The sequence below is a fragment of the Macaca nemestrina genome, chromosome 13 (genome assembly GCF_043159975.1).
Source record: "Macaca nemestrina isolate mMacNem1 chromosome 13, mMacNem.hap1, whole genome shotgun sequence".
NCBI classification, from domain to species: domain Eukaryota; kingdom Metazoa; phylum Chordata; class Mammalia; order Primates; family Cercopithecidae; genus Macaca; species Macaca nemestrina.
Window position 1 is genome coordinate 76,138,916 of NC_092137.1, and position 15,907 is coordinate 76,154,822.

General features: G+C 39.8%; 1 long non-coding RNA gene across 6 annotated transcripts in view; it reads left to right on the forward strand.

The window, feature by feature from the left end:
• The window catches only part of LOC139357905 (uncharacterized), a 203,280-nt gene that overhangs the window by 32,147 nt on the left and 155,226 nt on the right, over positions 1-15,907 (forward strand). For 5 of the 6 annotated variants that reach the window (XR_011611926.1, XR_011611930.1, XR_011611929.1 and 2 more), the window contains exons 3-4: positions 9,870-9,915; positions 11,895-12,093. This is a non-coding gene — a long non-coding RNA (uncharacterized lncRNA). Of the gene's footprint in view, positions 1-9,853; positions 9,916-11,894; positions 12,094-15,907 lie in introns of all 6 variants that reach the window. The other variant, XR_011611927.1, reaches the window with a different exon arrangement.

Genomic DNA, 15,907 nt, shown 5'->3' on the forward strand with positions numbered 1-15,907 from the left:
TCTTCTTTCTGACTTTTGAACATGGCAGAACCCTTCCTATTTTGAGGCTGACTTTCCCATGTCCAGTTCCTTCTGGCTGGGCTCACCCTCTCACAGCTCTACACATGGTCTGACTTTTTGTTATCCTTCAGATCCCTTCTTCAGTGTCTTTTCCTCAGAGGAGGGCAGTGACAGAGATGGCCACATCTCCACCAACATTTGTATTCTTATTCTATAAGGTATAGTTGTTTTGGAGAAGTGGCTATCCAGTCAGAGTCTATGTTTCCCAGTTCCTCTGGCATATAGTGAAGTTATGTGACCAGTTTTCACCAACAGATGTGTGCACAAGTGATGTGATCATTTGTGTGCTAAAGGGCTTAAAAAGTGGCCTTGACACTGGAGGCATCATGCTACCCAAATTCAAACTATACTACAAGGCTACAGTAAACAAAACAGCATAGTACTAGTACCAAAACAGACATGTAGACCAATGGAGCAGAACAGAGGCCTCAGAATTAACACTATACATCTGTAACTATCTGATCTTCAACAAACCTGACAAAAACAAGCAATCAAGAAAGGATTCCCTATTTAATAAATAGTGCTGGGAGAAGTGGCTAGCTATATGCAGACAATTGAATCTAGACCCCTTCCTTTCACCTTATACAAAAATTAACTCAGGATGGATTAAAGAATTAAATGTAAAACCCAAAACTATAAAAACCCTAGAAAAAATTCTAGGCAGTACCCTTCAGGACAGAGGCATGGGCAAAGATTTCATGACACAAATGCCAAAAGCAATTGCAACAAAAGCAAAAATTGACAAATGGAATATAATTACAAAGGAACTATTATTAAACTGACAACCTACAGAATGGGAGAATATATTTGCAATCTATCCATCTGATACTGGTGTACTCTCCAGAGTCTACAAGGAACTTAAACAAATTTACAAGAAAAAAAACATAACCTCATTGAAAAGCAGGCAGAGGACACGGATAGATACTTCTCAAAAGAAGACATTCATGTGCCCAACAGACATATGAAAAAAAGCTCAACATCACTGATCATTAGAGAAATGCAAATCAAAAACCACAGTTAGATGCCATCTCATGCCAATCAGACTGGCGATTATTAAAAAGTGAAAAAACACATGGTGAGGTTGGGAGAAAAAGGAATGCTTTTACACTGTTGGTGGGAGTGTAAATTAGTTCAACCACTGTGGAAGGCAGTGTGGTGATTCCTCAAAGATCCAGAGGCAGAAGTACCATTTGATCCTGCAATCCCATTACTGGTTATATACCAAAAGGAACATAAATCATTCTGTTATAAAGATACATGGGAATGTAAGTTCATTGCAGTACTATTTACAATAGCAAAGACATGGAATCAATCCCAATGCCTATCAGTGATAGACTGGATAAAGAAAATGTGGCACATATAAACCATGGAATACTATGCAGCATGGAAAGGAATAAGATTATGTCCTTTGCAGGGACATGGATGGAGTTGTAAGCTGTTAACCTCAGCAAACTAATGCAAGAACAGAAAACCAAACACCAATATTCTAACTTAGTAAGTGGGAGCTGAATGATGAGAACACATGGACACATAGCGGAGAATAACACACACTGGGGCCTGTTGAGGGGAGGTGGGGAGAGAGAGTATCAGAAAGTATAGCTAACAGATACTGGGCTTAATACCTAGGTGACGGGTTGACCTGTGCAGCAAACCACCCTGGCACATGTTTACCTGTGTAACAATCCACATCCTGCACATGTATCCCAGAAATTAAAATAAAAACTGAAGACAAAAAAAGTGGCCTTGGCTTTTCTACTCTCTCTGCTTCTGTCCATCGACTGAAAACAATACTCTGATGTTCTAGGGTATGGCAGAGGAACAGGTGGAAGATATTTGGGTCTCTGAATCACTATGTGGAAGGCTGCCTACTGAACAACTTACTGGACTATATGTGAGGGAGAACCCAAAATCTGTTGTGGTAAGCCACTGACATTTAGGTGTTTATCTTTTGCAGGAAATACTAGGAATTACCTTATACTAGACCAGAGGCCTTCCCTAAACACTCGACTTGCTTAAACCCTAAGTAGGTAGGTATGGCCCATCAGTTTCTAAAGTAGGCTCCCTTATTTTCTATCATTACACCTTATACATTTTCTTTACAGTACATACCACGTTATATGTTTGTTTATATGATTTTTTTGTTCTGTCTCCCTCACTAGGCTATATATTCTATGTGAGCAGGAAAAGTATATCTTGTGTCTAATACCATACCTGGCACATTAATAGGTATTCAGTAAACAGTACAGTGAATTAAAAAATAAGAGAATAGAAGAAAAGGTTTTAAACTGGCAGTAAAACTAAAAATGGCACAAAGAGGATGTCACTCATCTGGCTCAGGAGTGGAAGCTTAAGTGGTTTAAGTCGAAGTGGTAGAGGTGAAGATGTGCTACTCCTTAGTTTGTATACCACTACAAATTATATTAACAGCCAGATGCCTGAATCTCCTAAGAATGTAATTGGTCATACAGGATGCAGAAAGAACTAAAAATAATCATTATACCTTTTGCTTATATAGTTCTTTACTATATACAAAAAAACATGAGCACTAGTTTCTTGAAAATGAACTAGTATTTGTTAACTGAGATGTGGCAACAGTAGATAAATATACTCTCATAGTTTTAAGTATATCTTTTTTTAAGATATATAAACACTGATATAATTTCTACATGGTAAACCCAGAAGTCTTACTTTGCTAGGGCTACCAGAATACCACAGACTGGGTGGATTAAACAACAGAAATTAATTTTCTCACAGTTCTGGAGGCTGCAAGTCCAAGATCAAAGTGCCAGCAGGTTTTGTTTCTTCTGAGGCCTCTCTCCTTGGCTTGCAGATGACTGCCTTAACTCTGTGTCCTCATAGGATCTTTTTCCTGTGAGAAAAAAGATAGGATTCCTTATAAGGATACCTTATAGTATATAAGGATCTTATACAGATACCAGTCCTATCATATTAGGTTCCATCTTTATGATCTTATTTAACCTTAATTACCTCTTTAAAGGCCCTATCTCCAAAATACAGTCACACTGGGGCTTAAAACTTCAACATTCAGGGAGGTAATTTAGGTTATAATACCAGAGGCACTTCCCAAATGAGACAAGTTAACTCCAAAGGTTTTAGTGTGAGAGCTATCTCCAGAAAATTTAGGCTGAGATTTACTTTGAACTTTTGAGCATCATCATTAAAAAAAAAGTCAGCACATCTTGGTAAGGCTTCCAAACTTTTTTTTTAATTAGGGTCATGGGGACTGTATAAAGAAGGACCCATATGTGCTACCCAGTTCCTGGGAGATTTCTCTAGACTCCACTTCCAAGAACCCTCTGGGTAATTTATTTTCCTTCTTTGGTGTCCTTGTTACTTTGTTGCTGGATCCCAACTCTCTGCTCAGCCCTGTTTTCAGTGATCCCTCAGAGACACTCTCTACTTACCTGAACATAGTCCTAAGTTTCATAACCTGCGACCTCAAGTGATTGAGATGTTCTCATGTCAGCTCAGTCTTACGACCTCAGCTTTGGAAGAGAGATTGGATCTCACTTTGTTTTCCAGGGAGAGTAAAATGCAGCTATTTTGTACTTACTATAGGAGAAGCCAATTTGAATTAGATTAGTGAAAGACTATAATTAGAGATCATTCATAGAAAACACCATCTTATTAATTTGAGGCTTGCATAATGAATGGCAAATTTAGTGCACAGTCTATGCCATTTCTAGGCAGAGTACTGTCAACTCAAAATTTCGGGTTTGTACTGTTTAGTAACAGCACTGAAAGGCTACTTGTACCAAAAGAGTAGTCACATAAATGTTTTCTGCTACTTAAAGGTGAAATTGAGTTTTAGTAAATTATGAAATACAATAATAACCTTGAGGGAATGAAGAAAATAATTTTACATTTTATCCCATAAACAGTATAGTTTGTCAATTTCATGCCCGTCTCACCTATCTGTTACTTATATGTTGCTGAATAAATGGAAGTCTTATCTGTGTCTTATGGAAAGGACATGCAGACATTGCTTCTAGCTACAGGAGACAAAATACTTGCTAATGTTTGAAATATTCATTGAAGTTTTGTAGGAGCAGATGGTTATAAATGTGTGATATTTGAACTTTAAAATTGCTTTGAAGAAACATACTTGTCTCAAGTGTCCAGAGAACAGAGATTTGTCTTAAGAAAATGGATAGAAATACGACAATTTGAAGTTCAAAAAGTTCTCAACAGATGAGGAATTAATCATAATGTAGTTGCTATTTAATGTATAAGTTAAACCACTGTGGCCATCTCTTTAGACAAGCTTCGTAAATTTCCAGAGATATTAAACTCCAAGATCCTAAATGCCCAAGGCAAAGAAAGTAAAATAACTAATATAGTTACATGGTCTCACAGGAAGCTAAGTAGATTATTACCATTCATAAGAAAATTTCCAAATTAATGACCTAGAGAGAATAATATTTGGGTTTAATGATTCTAACAAAAGACATGTCTCTCGTAAGGAGTAAATAATGTCCATTTGATTTTTACCTTGTGGTGGGGCTGGGCTATAGTGAAGATTTGCAAAGTAGTTAACACCTTTTATAAACTTGGAAAAGCACTTTGTGAAGTAGACTCATTTTACGTGGCTTCAATTTCTGAAACTTTATGAAACCAAATTTCAAAAGGTAGCTAGCTCTATTAGTCTGTTCTCATGCTGCTAATAAAGACATACCTGAGACTGGGTAATATGTAAAGGAAAGAGGTTTAATTGACTCAAAGTTCTGTGTGGCTGGGGAGGCCTCAGGAAACTTATAATCATGGTGGAAGGGGAAGCAAACACATCCTTCTTCACAAGGCAGCAGGAGAGAGAAGTGCTGAGCAAAAGGGGGGAAACACCTTATAAAACCATCAGATCTTGTGAGAATTCACTATCATGAGAATAGCAGCATGGGGATAACTGCTCCCATGATTCAATTACCTCCCACTGGATCCCTCTCACAACATGTGGAGATTATGGGAACTACAAGTCAAGATGAGATTTGGGTGGCGACACAGTCAAATGATATCAGTAGCCATGTTAGAATAAATGTATCATTGTGATCTGTGAATCACAGAATTTTTGAGACAACTAAAAAGTGAAAAATTCGTTTAACTAACTGTATATTTTTTGAACACAAGAACCACTGGTTTTAATATTCTCTCCACACCCCATCAATGAAATAAAACAAACGCATTTTTTTTTTTTTTTTTTGGTGCTGTTCATAATACTATTTGGACTGGGTTGTGTTTACTCCTTAGATATTATATGTGACATAAGTGAGTTGAAACAAAACTACAAACTGTATTTAATTTAATTTGATGCAGTTTCTTTCCAAATAAAAGTTCATTTTTCTTCTTTACAATTGACACTGGTGATTTCTTGTCTTTGAATTCAATTACACTGTAAGAGCAGAACTTTTAGCAAATGAAGCCACAGAGATGACCCAGAAATTTCAATTAGTTCGTCAGTGTAGATACTGGTGTAACTGGCCTATTGAACAGTCTGAACTTGGCAATGTACAATAATGAAAAAAATTTTTTCCATCCATTGCTTTTAATCATGCTCTGTTGCATCTCCTTTTCTTTCTTTTTAACTAGCTCTTGGGCAAGAGTAGATATTAAAACTCAATCTCTAATCAACTCTAATCTCATCTTCTCCCTAATTCCTGTCACATGCCTTATCTATGGCTGGGTGGATTTGTAATGGGGAAGCTCCTTCACTTCTCCCAGCTGCTGTAGGCTGGGGCATTGCAGAGGTAACAGAGAAAGGGACAGAGACCTTTATACTTACTAACTCACCATTGTAATCCTTTCTTATACACTGCAACTTCCTTAGCCAGTAATGGGCAGTTAGTCCCTTCTCTGTGTGAATATGTAGGTGTTTTCTCTCTAGGGACTTAAGCATGGTTCTTTCAAGGTCCTTGCAGGAAGGCCTCCAAACTGCATAGTTGCCGCTGTAGATCTCTGGCTTCTCCTCTTCTACCTCATTTCCCTGTCCCTGCCTCTCAGCTGTCACCCTGCAGTCTCTTGTTTCTTGATTCTACTTGTCTAATACTAAGGCAGTTCAGGTCCAGCTACCTTACACATATACCCACCTGATACAATGGAACTGACACAGCTTTCCTGTGACAAAAGGTAGGACTGTAAGCCTTCCTCTCATCATTCCCATTTTGTCCTGCCACATCTCACCAACTCCCATCTCCTCTAGCTCAAATAGGCACAGGAGGGCTTATGAGCAAATCTGAATCAAAAGCTACTTTATTTTATTTTACTTTTTTGTGGGAGACCGGAGTTTTATTATTATTCAAATCAGTCTCTTGAGCATTCAGGAAGCAGAGTTTTTAAGGATAATTTGGTCGATGAAGGGAAGCCAGTGAGCCATGAGTGCTGATTGGTCAGAGATGAAATCATAGGGAATGGAGGCTCTTTTCTTGCGCTGAGTCAGTTCCTGGGTGGGGGCCACAAGATCAGATGAGCCAGTTTATTGATCTGGGTGGTGCCAGCTGATCCATCAAGTGCTGGGGCTGCACAATATCTCAAGCACTGATCTTAGGAGCAGTTTAGGTAGGGGGTCAGAAGCTTGCAGCCTCCAGCTGCAGGACTCCTCAACCACAATTTGTAATTTGGTGGCTAATGTTAGTCCTACAAAGGCAGTCTAGTCTCCAGGCAAGAAGGAGGTCTGCTTTGGGAAAGGGCTGTTACCGTCCAAACGCTATTTTATAATGACATGTCTGTCTGCCCTTCCTATTGGCTTCTGCATCTCTGTGAGTATCTCGGTGCCTTCCTTGGTAGATTGGGGCAGGTGGGAATCCTCCTCATTCCATTCTGTGGGATAAGAAAAAGCTGACACTCCCCTCTCTAGATTGACTGCTCTCAGTGCTGATGATTTTTTTGGGTCCTGTCCTAGTCGTTTGGTAATAGCCACAGGAAATGAGGGTGACAGGTAGAGGATAAACGGTCATGTGGCTGCCTCTTGGTCTGCCTGGGATGTGTCCAGTACCAGTGAGTAGTGGTATGTCTGGATATTTGCTTCTAGTTGTCTATCTACCCATGATTTGATAATGATAAATGGTTCTATTAGCTTGTGCCATATGAATACCACTTTTTTTCTAAACCAAAAATGGTCAAATATGGGCAGTTTCATATACGAGGTGGATTTAGTCATCCTTCACCAATCCTGGTGTTTTGTTTGAGTTCAGAGTTGAAAATCCCCTCTGACAGTTTTGGGGTGAAGAAGAATTGGGAGTTTCAGCCAAGGCTCCTTATTACTGTTCTGGTTTAATAATTGGGCAAAGTTATTGAGCCTCCCCTAGTTATTGAAGGGAACTTCAACAAGAATGAAAAAGCAAACTTCAGCAATGAGAGTTTTTCTTTTTTTTAAAATTTAAAGTGGAACTTGTCAATTTGGGAATGTTTTTGGTACACATTTTAAAATATTTTTTTTCTTATTAAAAACAATAAAAACTCTAATTGTTATCCAGAAAATAACAATGTAAGAACTTGAGAAACCTGATGGGAGTTTAAAAAATTTGTCAATAATAGTAGTCCCAGCTACTCAGGAAGCTGAGGCAGGAGAGTCACTTGAACCCGGGAGGCAGAGGTTGCAGTGAGTTGAGATTGCGCCACTGCACTCTCCAGCCTGGACGACAGAGCAAGACTCCATCAAAAAAGAAAAGAAAAGTATATCTCCCTCTATTGAGTGAATTCAGATAGAATGTTCTAGAATTACATTGTTTTCCCATTATTGTTACCAGGCAGCCACATCCATGGAAATGCCAATATGTGGGACATAGTTATTTCCACCAGGTTGTTAGAGAGTAAAACAGTCTGAGGAACAAAAGGCCCTTTTGTACCAATATGAAGGAAAGAACATAATTTTAATATTGGGTATTTATCAAAATTACATGCATGTAGGGTAGCATGAAAGTGATTATAAAGTCTGGACAGAATTTTATATGAACTCACGTAGGAAGGTGGAAGACAGAACAACTAACACCTCTCTTGAGAGACCAGAGGATGCACTTGTGATTGCCTTATGTATCCCTTGTGGGAGACCCCTGAGCCAGTTTTAAATGTTAGAAAGCCCACGTATTTGCGCTGTAAAATTATGAATAAAAGACTGAGCCTTTAAATAAGGCCTATTGTATGTTCAAGGAGACACCCTAAAGAGGGTGGGTAGGCAGCAGCCTCCCTCTTTAGAGAAAGTGTCATGGTTGTACCTTTATGAGGTACTTTTAAGGGTGTTAATTAATGGCTACAATTATAGTCACCAGTTTGTTGTTATCACAAAACTTCAACACATTCACGTCCTTTGACCCAGTAGTTAAAGTTCTAGAAATCAATTTGTAATAAATATTTACATTCGCCTTATTTGTGTACAAGGAAGTTCATGTCAGAATTAGATATGAGTAAGAATTTAGAAACAATCTGATGTCTGTCAATAAGTGTTGGTTAAATTAAACGTGGTGCATCTTCCCATGTCATCAAATATATTCACTGTAAATTTAATGACCTGGAAAGATGCTCAAAATATATTACCAGATGAAAAAAAATCACGACAAAACCTTTCGTGTATATGATCCCAATCTTTATACCTAGACATGTATCAGAAAAATATCCAAAGGATTTTAATAGGGCTTATGTCTACAGGATGTATGAGGATAGCTTACATTCTACTTTATGCTTTTGTCTATATTTTTCATTTATATTTATATAAATTTATAATAAGAAAAATGAATGCTATGAAAACAAAATGAATTGTAAGCTAGCATTTAATAGTAGCTGCTGTTCGAGTATCTTTAATCATTTTTAATGAAAATTTCTTTTGGACTTGCCATTTGTGCTGTAGAAGAACATCTGTTTTAATATCTTCCTGGCTGTATTTCATTTGTACATATTTTCTCTAAGTACTTGGAGTCTACTTTTCTAAGTGTGTTTCTGTCATAATCCCTTTGATCTTGAAGAAGCAGCATCAGGCCAGGAGCTAGAAACTCAAATAATAACTCTAAACCTGTTAGGATTTGGTGAGAAGTCTGTAGAAACATTTCCTAATCTTTTCTCATCCTGGTCTTTCTGTCATTGCACAGATAATGGACAGAGGAACCAAAATTATATGACTATTCAGCCAGATTCAATACCTAAAAAGGAGTGGATACTGAAGGGCTTAAGTGGGTGGAGAAAGAGAAGGGAGGATCAGTCTTTCCAATATCCCTGCTCTCCAAGGAAAAGGATGCAAGGAAAGACTCTGTCTCTCTGTAGAAGGAAATCCTGAGTTGTTGTATTTCTCTGTAAGGGAAGAAGTGAGTAGAGTTATCAAAACAAATAGAAAACACTTATGGAAGATACGCAGAGGAGTTAAGCTGCTTTAAGTTTTAAAAACCTGTATTTCAAATTAAAAAATTATGCAGAATGCTTTAATTTATTTCTAACGTGTAATTGAAAATCTCTAATTATAAAGATCTTGCAAATGCTTTTTGACTGAGAAGTTACAAGAGTTTTTCAAAAGAATGCTTAAATTAATATGCAGGATTATTTGAAAAAAGTATTTAAATAGTCTGAATATTGGTAATTCACATATAGCAGATATAGTGATTCTCAGGTAGAGAAATTATTCCATCATCTGGAGACCATCTATTTCCCCAAGTATCCTTAAGTTAAATTTCATTGTATTATTAACATCTGAAGATCTACCACTAGATGGCACTTAAAATACACGAGACTCGGAGGAATGCTTCAAATGAGGGGCAAGGAAAGACACAGGACAGGAATATAACTTGAGTTCTCAGAACAGTGTTCTCTGCTTGCAGGAAAGGAAGAAAAGCAGGCCCAAGATTATTCTGAGACAACTGGAGGGTAAGATTCTGAAAATGAACCTATAAGTGTTAGAATGTTTCTCTTTAAACATAATTTCCCTTAACCTAAATTACTATTGATTGGCAGGTTTTTAGCATTAAGACAACAGGCTGTTGGACTAATGAGAGTTTGGTAAATAGTGAAGGGCTGTGTTCTTTCTGAAGAGGTTTGGAGTATGCACCAGGAATCAAAATGTGGGGCTTTAATCCCAGCTTGGTGTCTGCTCTGTTGTTTGGCACCAGGCTAACTGCTCTTTTTCACCTGTGGTTAATTTGATTTGTGCACCTCTTATACATCAGGGGAGCAAAATCAGGTATAAGGACACTGTGATGCACAAAATTGAGCAGCAGAGTGTAAGAACTGATTTCAGGAACATGGCAGCAGCTGGCCAGTCTCACTGGATGTGGCAATCGGATATGCATGAAGTGGCAGGTACACTTGGAGGAGTGGTAGGGGATCACTTTTAGCCAAGGCATTATGCAACGCCATCAGGAAAAAAGCACAGGCAAGTAAACAACAGCCAGACCTGCAGTACTAGGCACCAGGCAGTGTGTGCAGCCAGAACACACAGGGAGGAATGATGGCTGTATCAGTGTGAGGGATTTGGTTCAGGCTCTACAGCTAACCACCAGAGTGACCTTGGACTTGCTAAGGTGTCTCTGGGCCTCTGTTTCCTCACTTAAAAATGGGAGAGTTTAGCTTATATGATTTCTGAAATCCCTTTTAGATCCTATCAGGACACAATTATCAATTTTTTGATGTGGGCGTAGCAGAGATTTTATCATCCTCCCTGTTTTCTAGAACAGGACATGGAGGCTGAGAAAGCTGCTAAATGTCCTGGCTTCAAGTCTAGACATCGTCTATTCTTGCTGCCCCGCAGTGTGACCTGGACTGTATCGGCTTCATTTGGACATCTGTAGGAAATGCAGCCTCTCAGGCCTCACCCTGGACCTTGTGATTCAGAATCTACATTTTTAATAAGACTGCCAGGTGATTCGTATGTACGTTAAAGTTGAGAAGCACCAGGCTGTACCATACTGTCTGAGCAAGCCCCAGGCTGCTGGTCAGAGGAGAGCTAATCTTATAGCTAAGATGTGTTTCCTTTTCTTTCTCATATGAGGACATCATGTAACTGAGGGGTGGGATTTATCCATTCCTTCAACAAATATTAGTCAAGTATCCACTATGACTCAGTCACTGTTACCCTCTGGCATAACAGAAAGGAACAAGAATGTGATCTCTGTCCTTGGAAAGGGGTAAAGAAATTATGTGTAGGGGTCCTTCTTCCTCTTCCTCTCTTTCTGTCTTTTATGTCGGCTTAGAATTGTAGGGGGCAAGATGAGGTCTGCAGTCTTCAGTAGGCTTTGGTTGAGGATCTTTTTTTAACTTCAAAAAATCTAAGACAAGGTTTCTGACAGTAAACATGATTGAAATTTTGGATCAGATAATTCTTTGTTGTGGGGAATTGTTTTGTGTTTCTCGTAGGACATCTAGCAGTATCTCTGGCTTCTATCCACAAGATGCCAGCAGCAACCCCTGAATTGTGACAACCAATAATGTCTACAGACATTGGAAATGTCCCTGGAGACTTTATCACCCCCAGTTGAGAACTAGTGAGAGGACCCAGGGTATAGTCCAGAGGAGAGACCATCAAGAGCCATTTAAGGCTGATGGCACATAAAGGTTTCAGAAAAAGGGGTAAACGGGAACTTGAGCCTTCTTTATCATTGTCAATCCCTTTCTCAGCAGTAAGGAAGTAGATGTAGGTTTCAGGGCAGAACATCTATTTAGAATTAAGTAGTAACATTGTATTTAAAGTTTGTTTAGAGTTGTTTCTTACAGAAATGAGGTAGAAGAGGGGAAATCTCTCTTACAGTTTCTGTACTCAAAGCACTCTCTGAAATAAATTAGAATTGTTTCTCTGGACAGCCAAGATTTACTCACCCCTCCTGGTGTTTTTTGTTTGCTTTCCTTTTTAGGTGACAAGACTTAAGTAGAGAAGTACTGTGTTTCACATTTTGAGCCAACCAGATAATCTGTGGATACATTTTGTAGTCCATTGTAGATTCCCAAACAACCAGATGCCTTTTTTCTTCTTTGGAATCAGTAGGATTTAAATAATATGCCTGGAAGACTTCTGAACCACTAGCATCTTCAAGTTCCTGGCTAAATTTACAGGTGAGAGAGGACATACTTCTAAAGTGATTCTACTGCAAATAAACACCTCTGGAGTGAAAAGAGAGCATTTCTCTTGGACAAAAGCCAAAGCTGAACAGTCGTACAAACCCTCTGTGTTCCTGAGTCACGAGTGGAGGGGAGATGTGACCTTTCCACAGTTTTGTGTAAATTTCAGAAGGCTAGTCTGTCTTGGCTCGATTGTAGCTTGACCTCTGTCCTGTAGGAGCAAGAACTGACTTCCTGAAATCCCTCTTCAAACTAAAAATCTGCTCTCTTGACTCATTTGTTTAACCCCTGTGACATATGTTAAAGCTGTGGACTTAAAATGCTGGAGAGGGGCTGGAGCAGCGGGGAAATCTCTGGGTCCCACACAGCCTTTCTCGCGACTGGCAATGTGAAGTGTATTATTGAAAAAGGCTGGCAGCTCAAGGCATTGTTTGGCTTCCTACCTTGGCAACAGCAAGCAGCAAACTGTAGGGAAGTTTTCCCCTAATCTGCTGGCAGCTTCTACACTGGTGAAATGCAATATGTAGTTTGCAGCACACTGATCCCTAAGAAGTGAATAATTTACTTAAAGTAATTTTGCTGCTACCATGTTTTCAGACATCTTTGCCAACTGTGGGGAACATAGTCTGTTTTGACAATCACCAGTAACCAATTTTCTCTGGGGGCAATTAGGGTAAGGCCTTGGGATGCCCAGCTGAGGGTGCTAAATGCAAGTTCACCCTGTAGGCAAATTGCAGTATTTACTTCCTTGCTACTCAAAGTGGACTGAGAACAATGACAGCAGCTACATGGGGGCTTGTTAAAGGTGCAGAATCTTGGGCCCACCCCAAACCTACTGAATCAGAATTTGCATCTTAACAAGGTCCCCAGGTAATTCATATACATGCTTAAATTTGAAAAGCAATGCTGTTTTAGATCAGCAGTTCTTAACCTTGCCTGAACTTTAGAATTACTTGGTGAATTTTGAGATATCCTGATGCCCAGGCTAAAATCTAGACTAGCGGTTTTCAACTGGGGATGATTTTGCTCCCTAGGGGACATTAGGCAACATCTGTGGACAATTTTGACTGTCACAACTGTAAGGGTGCTACTGACTTATAGTGGGTACAGACCAGGATATGGCCAAGCATCTTAAAATACAGTGGACAGCCCTTCACAACAAAAAATTATCTGGACCAAAATAGCAGTAGTGGCAGCATAGAAATGTCTTTTCCAGACCAATTAGATGAGAATCTCTGGGGGTGGGAACCAGTAACCATGTTGTTGTTTTTTTTTTTTTTTTTTTTTTTTAATATGAGATGTGGTCTTACTCTTTTGCCCAGGCTGGAGTGTTGTAGCATGATCTCAGCTCACTGCAACTTCCACCTGCTGGGTTCAAGCGATTCTTCTGCCTCAGGCTCACAAGTAGGTGGGACTACAGGTACGTGCCACCACGCCCAGCTAATTTTTGTATTTTTAGTGGAGACTGGGTTTCACCGTATTGGCCAGGCTGGTCTCAAACTCCTGAACTCGTAATCCATCCGCCTCGGCCTCCTAAAGTGTTGGGATTACAGGCGTGAGCCACTGCACTGGGCCGTAAACAAGTATTTTTTAAAAAAAAAATACTTCCCAAGTGATTCCAATGTGCAGTCAAGGTTGAGAACCATTGATAGATTTGTTGCTAGAGAGCCATCAAGACAAGGAGTTTGGATTTTATAGGTCCCGAAAGAGAACTTGGTTCCAGAATATGGGGTAAGTTGAACTATGGTGGGTGCCCAGTGCTTCAGATGTGGAAGGAGGAGGACTATGGGACAGGGATGCAGATGAGACTAGTCAGGAATCACCAAATTGGCCCTTAAATAAGCAGGTTCAGAGACCTACTGTAAATCCAGCAGGGAACTAAAGGGTGTAAATCAATACCTGGGGTAAAACTCTAGTCATAGGCACTTTCTCAGTGACTCATTTCTGTGCAACAAACTACTCCAAAACTTAGTGGTTTAAACAATTTCTTACCATTTATTACAGTTCTTCCTGTTGCTTGACTAGGTTCAGCTGGATAGTTCTCACTTAGGGCCTCTCATGTGGATGCCATCAGGTGTTGTCTGAGGCTGCAGTGCCCTGAAGGCTTGTCTGTGCTGGACATCTGTGATGGCTCACTCACATGGCTGGTGGTTGATGTTGGCTGTTGGCTGAGGACTTAGCTCAGTGCTTAGTGAGGCTATTGACTGAAACACTGCCCATGGCTACTCCGTGTGCTTTGGGCTTCTCTCAGTATGACTGCTGGGTTCCCAGAGGGAGCATCCCAAGAGACCAGAACAGATGCTCCTAGGCCTCTTATGATCGAGCCTCAGAAGTCCCTCTGTGTAACCACTATTACACAGAGGTGTAACCACATTCTATTGCTTTAAACAGTTCCAAGGTCCAACCAGATTCAAGGGGTTGTGAAATAGAATTCATCTCTTTTTTTTTTTTTTTTTTGAGACGGAGTCTTGCTCTGTTGCCCAGACTGGATTGCAGGGGCCGATCTCAGCTGGCTGCAAGCTCCGCCTCCCGGGTCCCGCCATTGTTCTGCCTCAGCCTCCCGAGTAGCTGGGACTATAGGCGCCCGCCACCACACCCGGCTAATTTTTTGTATTTTTAGTGGAGACGGGGTTTCACTGTGTTAGCCAGGATGGTCTCGATCTCCTGAGCTCATGATCTGCCCGCCTTGGCCTCCCAAAGTGCTGGGATTACAGGCATGAGCCGTATCAGGCCCTGAAATAGACTTCATCTCTTAATGGAGGAGGGGCAGAAGAACATGTGGGATGGGAGATGTTGCTGAAGCCCTCTTTGGAAAATACCATCTGCCATAAGGGCCAGGCAATGAAAGGATAGGTTAGGGGAAGGCTGCTATTCCAAGAAATCTATAATGATTGGGAGTTTCCTGCTAGAATGCAGATTTAAGGCATCTCCACCCATGCTGGAAAGGGCTCTGGTACTGGAGAAACCTACTTTGCAGATGAAACATTTTCCTCACACGCAGTTGGAGGGAGTGGGGAAAACAGTGGCACGAAAATACAAATAAGCAAACCAGATGCTAAGCTCATGAAGATTCAGAATAGATGGTCATTTATACTTTTCCTTGAGTTTAAATCATGCACAATGAGACTTATGTAAGAATAAGTCTCTACCTAGATCATCAGCACTCATGACATCTCTATGTGGTTCTAGTGAGTTGTGCGTATTGCATAAATACTATTATCTCTAAAATGTGGCTGTCTACTAGAATTATCTGAGAGCTCAAGAAAAATATTCCTGTGTCACACCCAGCATTCACTGAATCAGCATCTCCAGATTTGGGGTCCAGTTGTGTATTTTCCAAAATGTGCCAGGGTCACTCCATGTGATCAAAAAACAGGAGGCAAAATTTTAGTGCTGATAATGGAGATGAAGAGGAAATAAAAGGTCTCAGAAAGTAATGAAGCTGTAACATAATCCAAAAGTTTTGCATAAAGAGTAAAGGAAGTTAGATGCCACATGAAAATTTAGAATTAGCGAAGTTCTTGGATTGGATTCTTGTGAATGAAAGTCATTGGTCTATGCTTAGGTCTAAATGTGCTAAAGACTCTTTGTATTGTCTTAGGAATTTCACTTCCTGAAAACTGAAACTTTCATGTAGTTAAGTTCATGTACTGTTGGATCTTATTGATTTAAGCTCCAACAGTATGATTCTGAGGTAATTCTAAAAGGGTTGGAATAAAATTTATACTGATATATTTGTGAAACAAAGGACCTCTAAGAAAATATAGGGTGTCATCATGTTCTCTCTTTTCATGGTGACAGTAGGGGT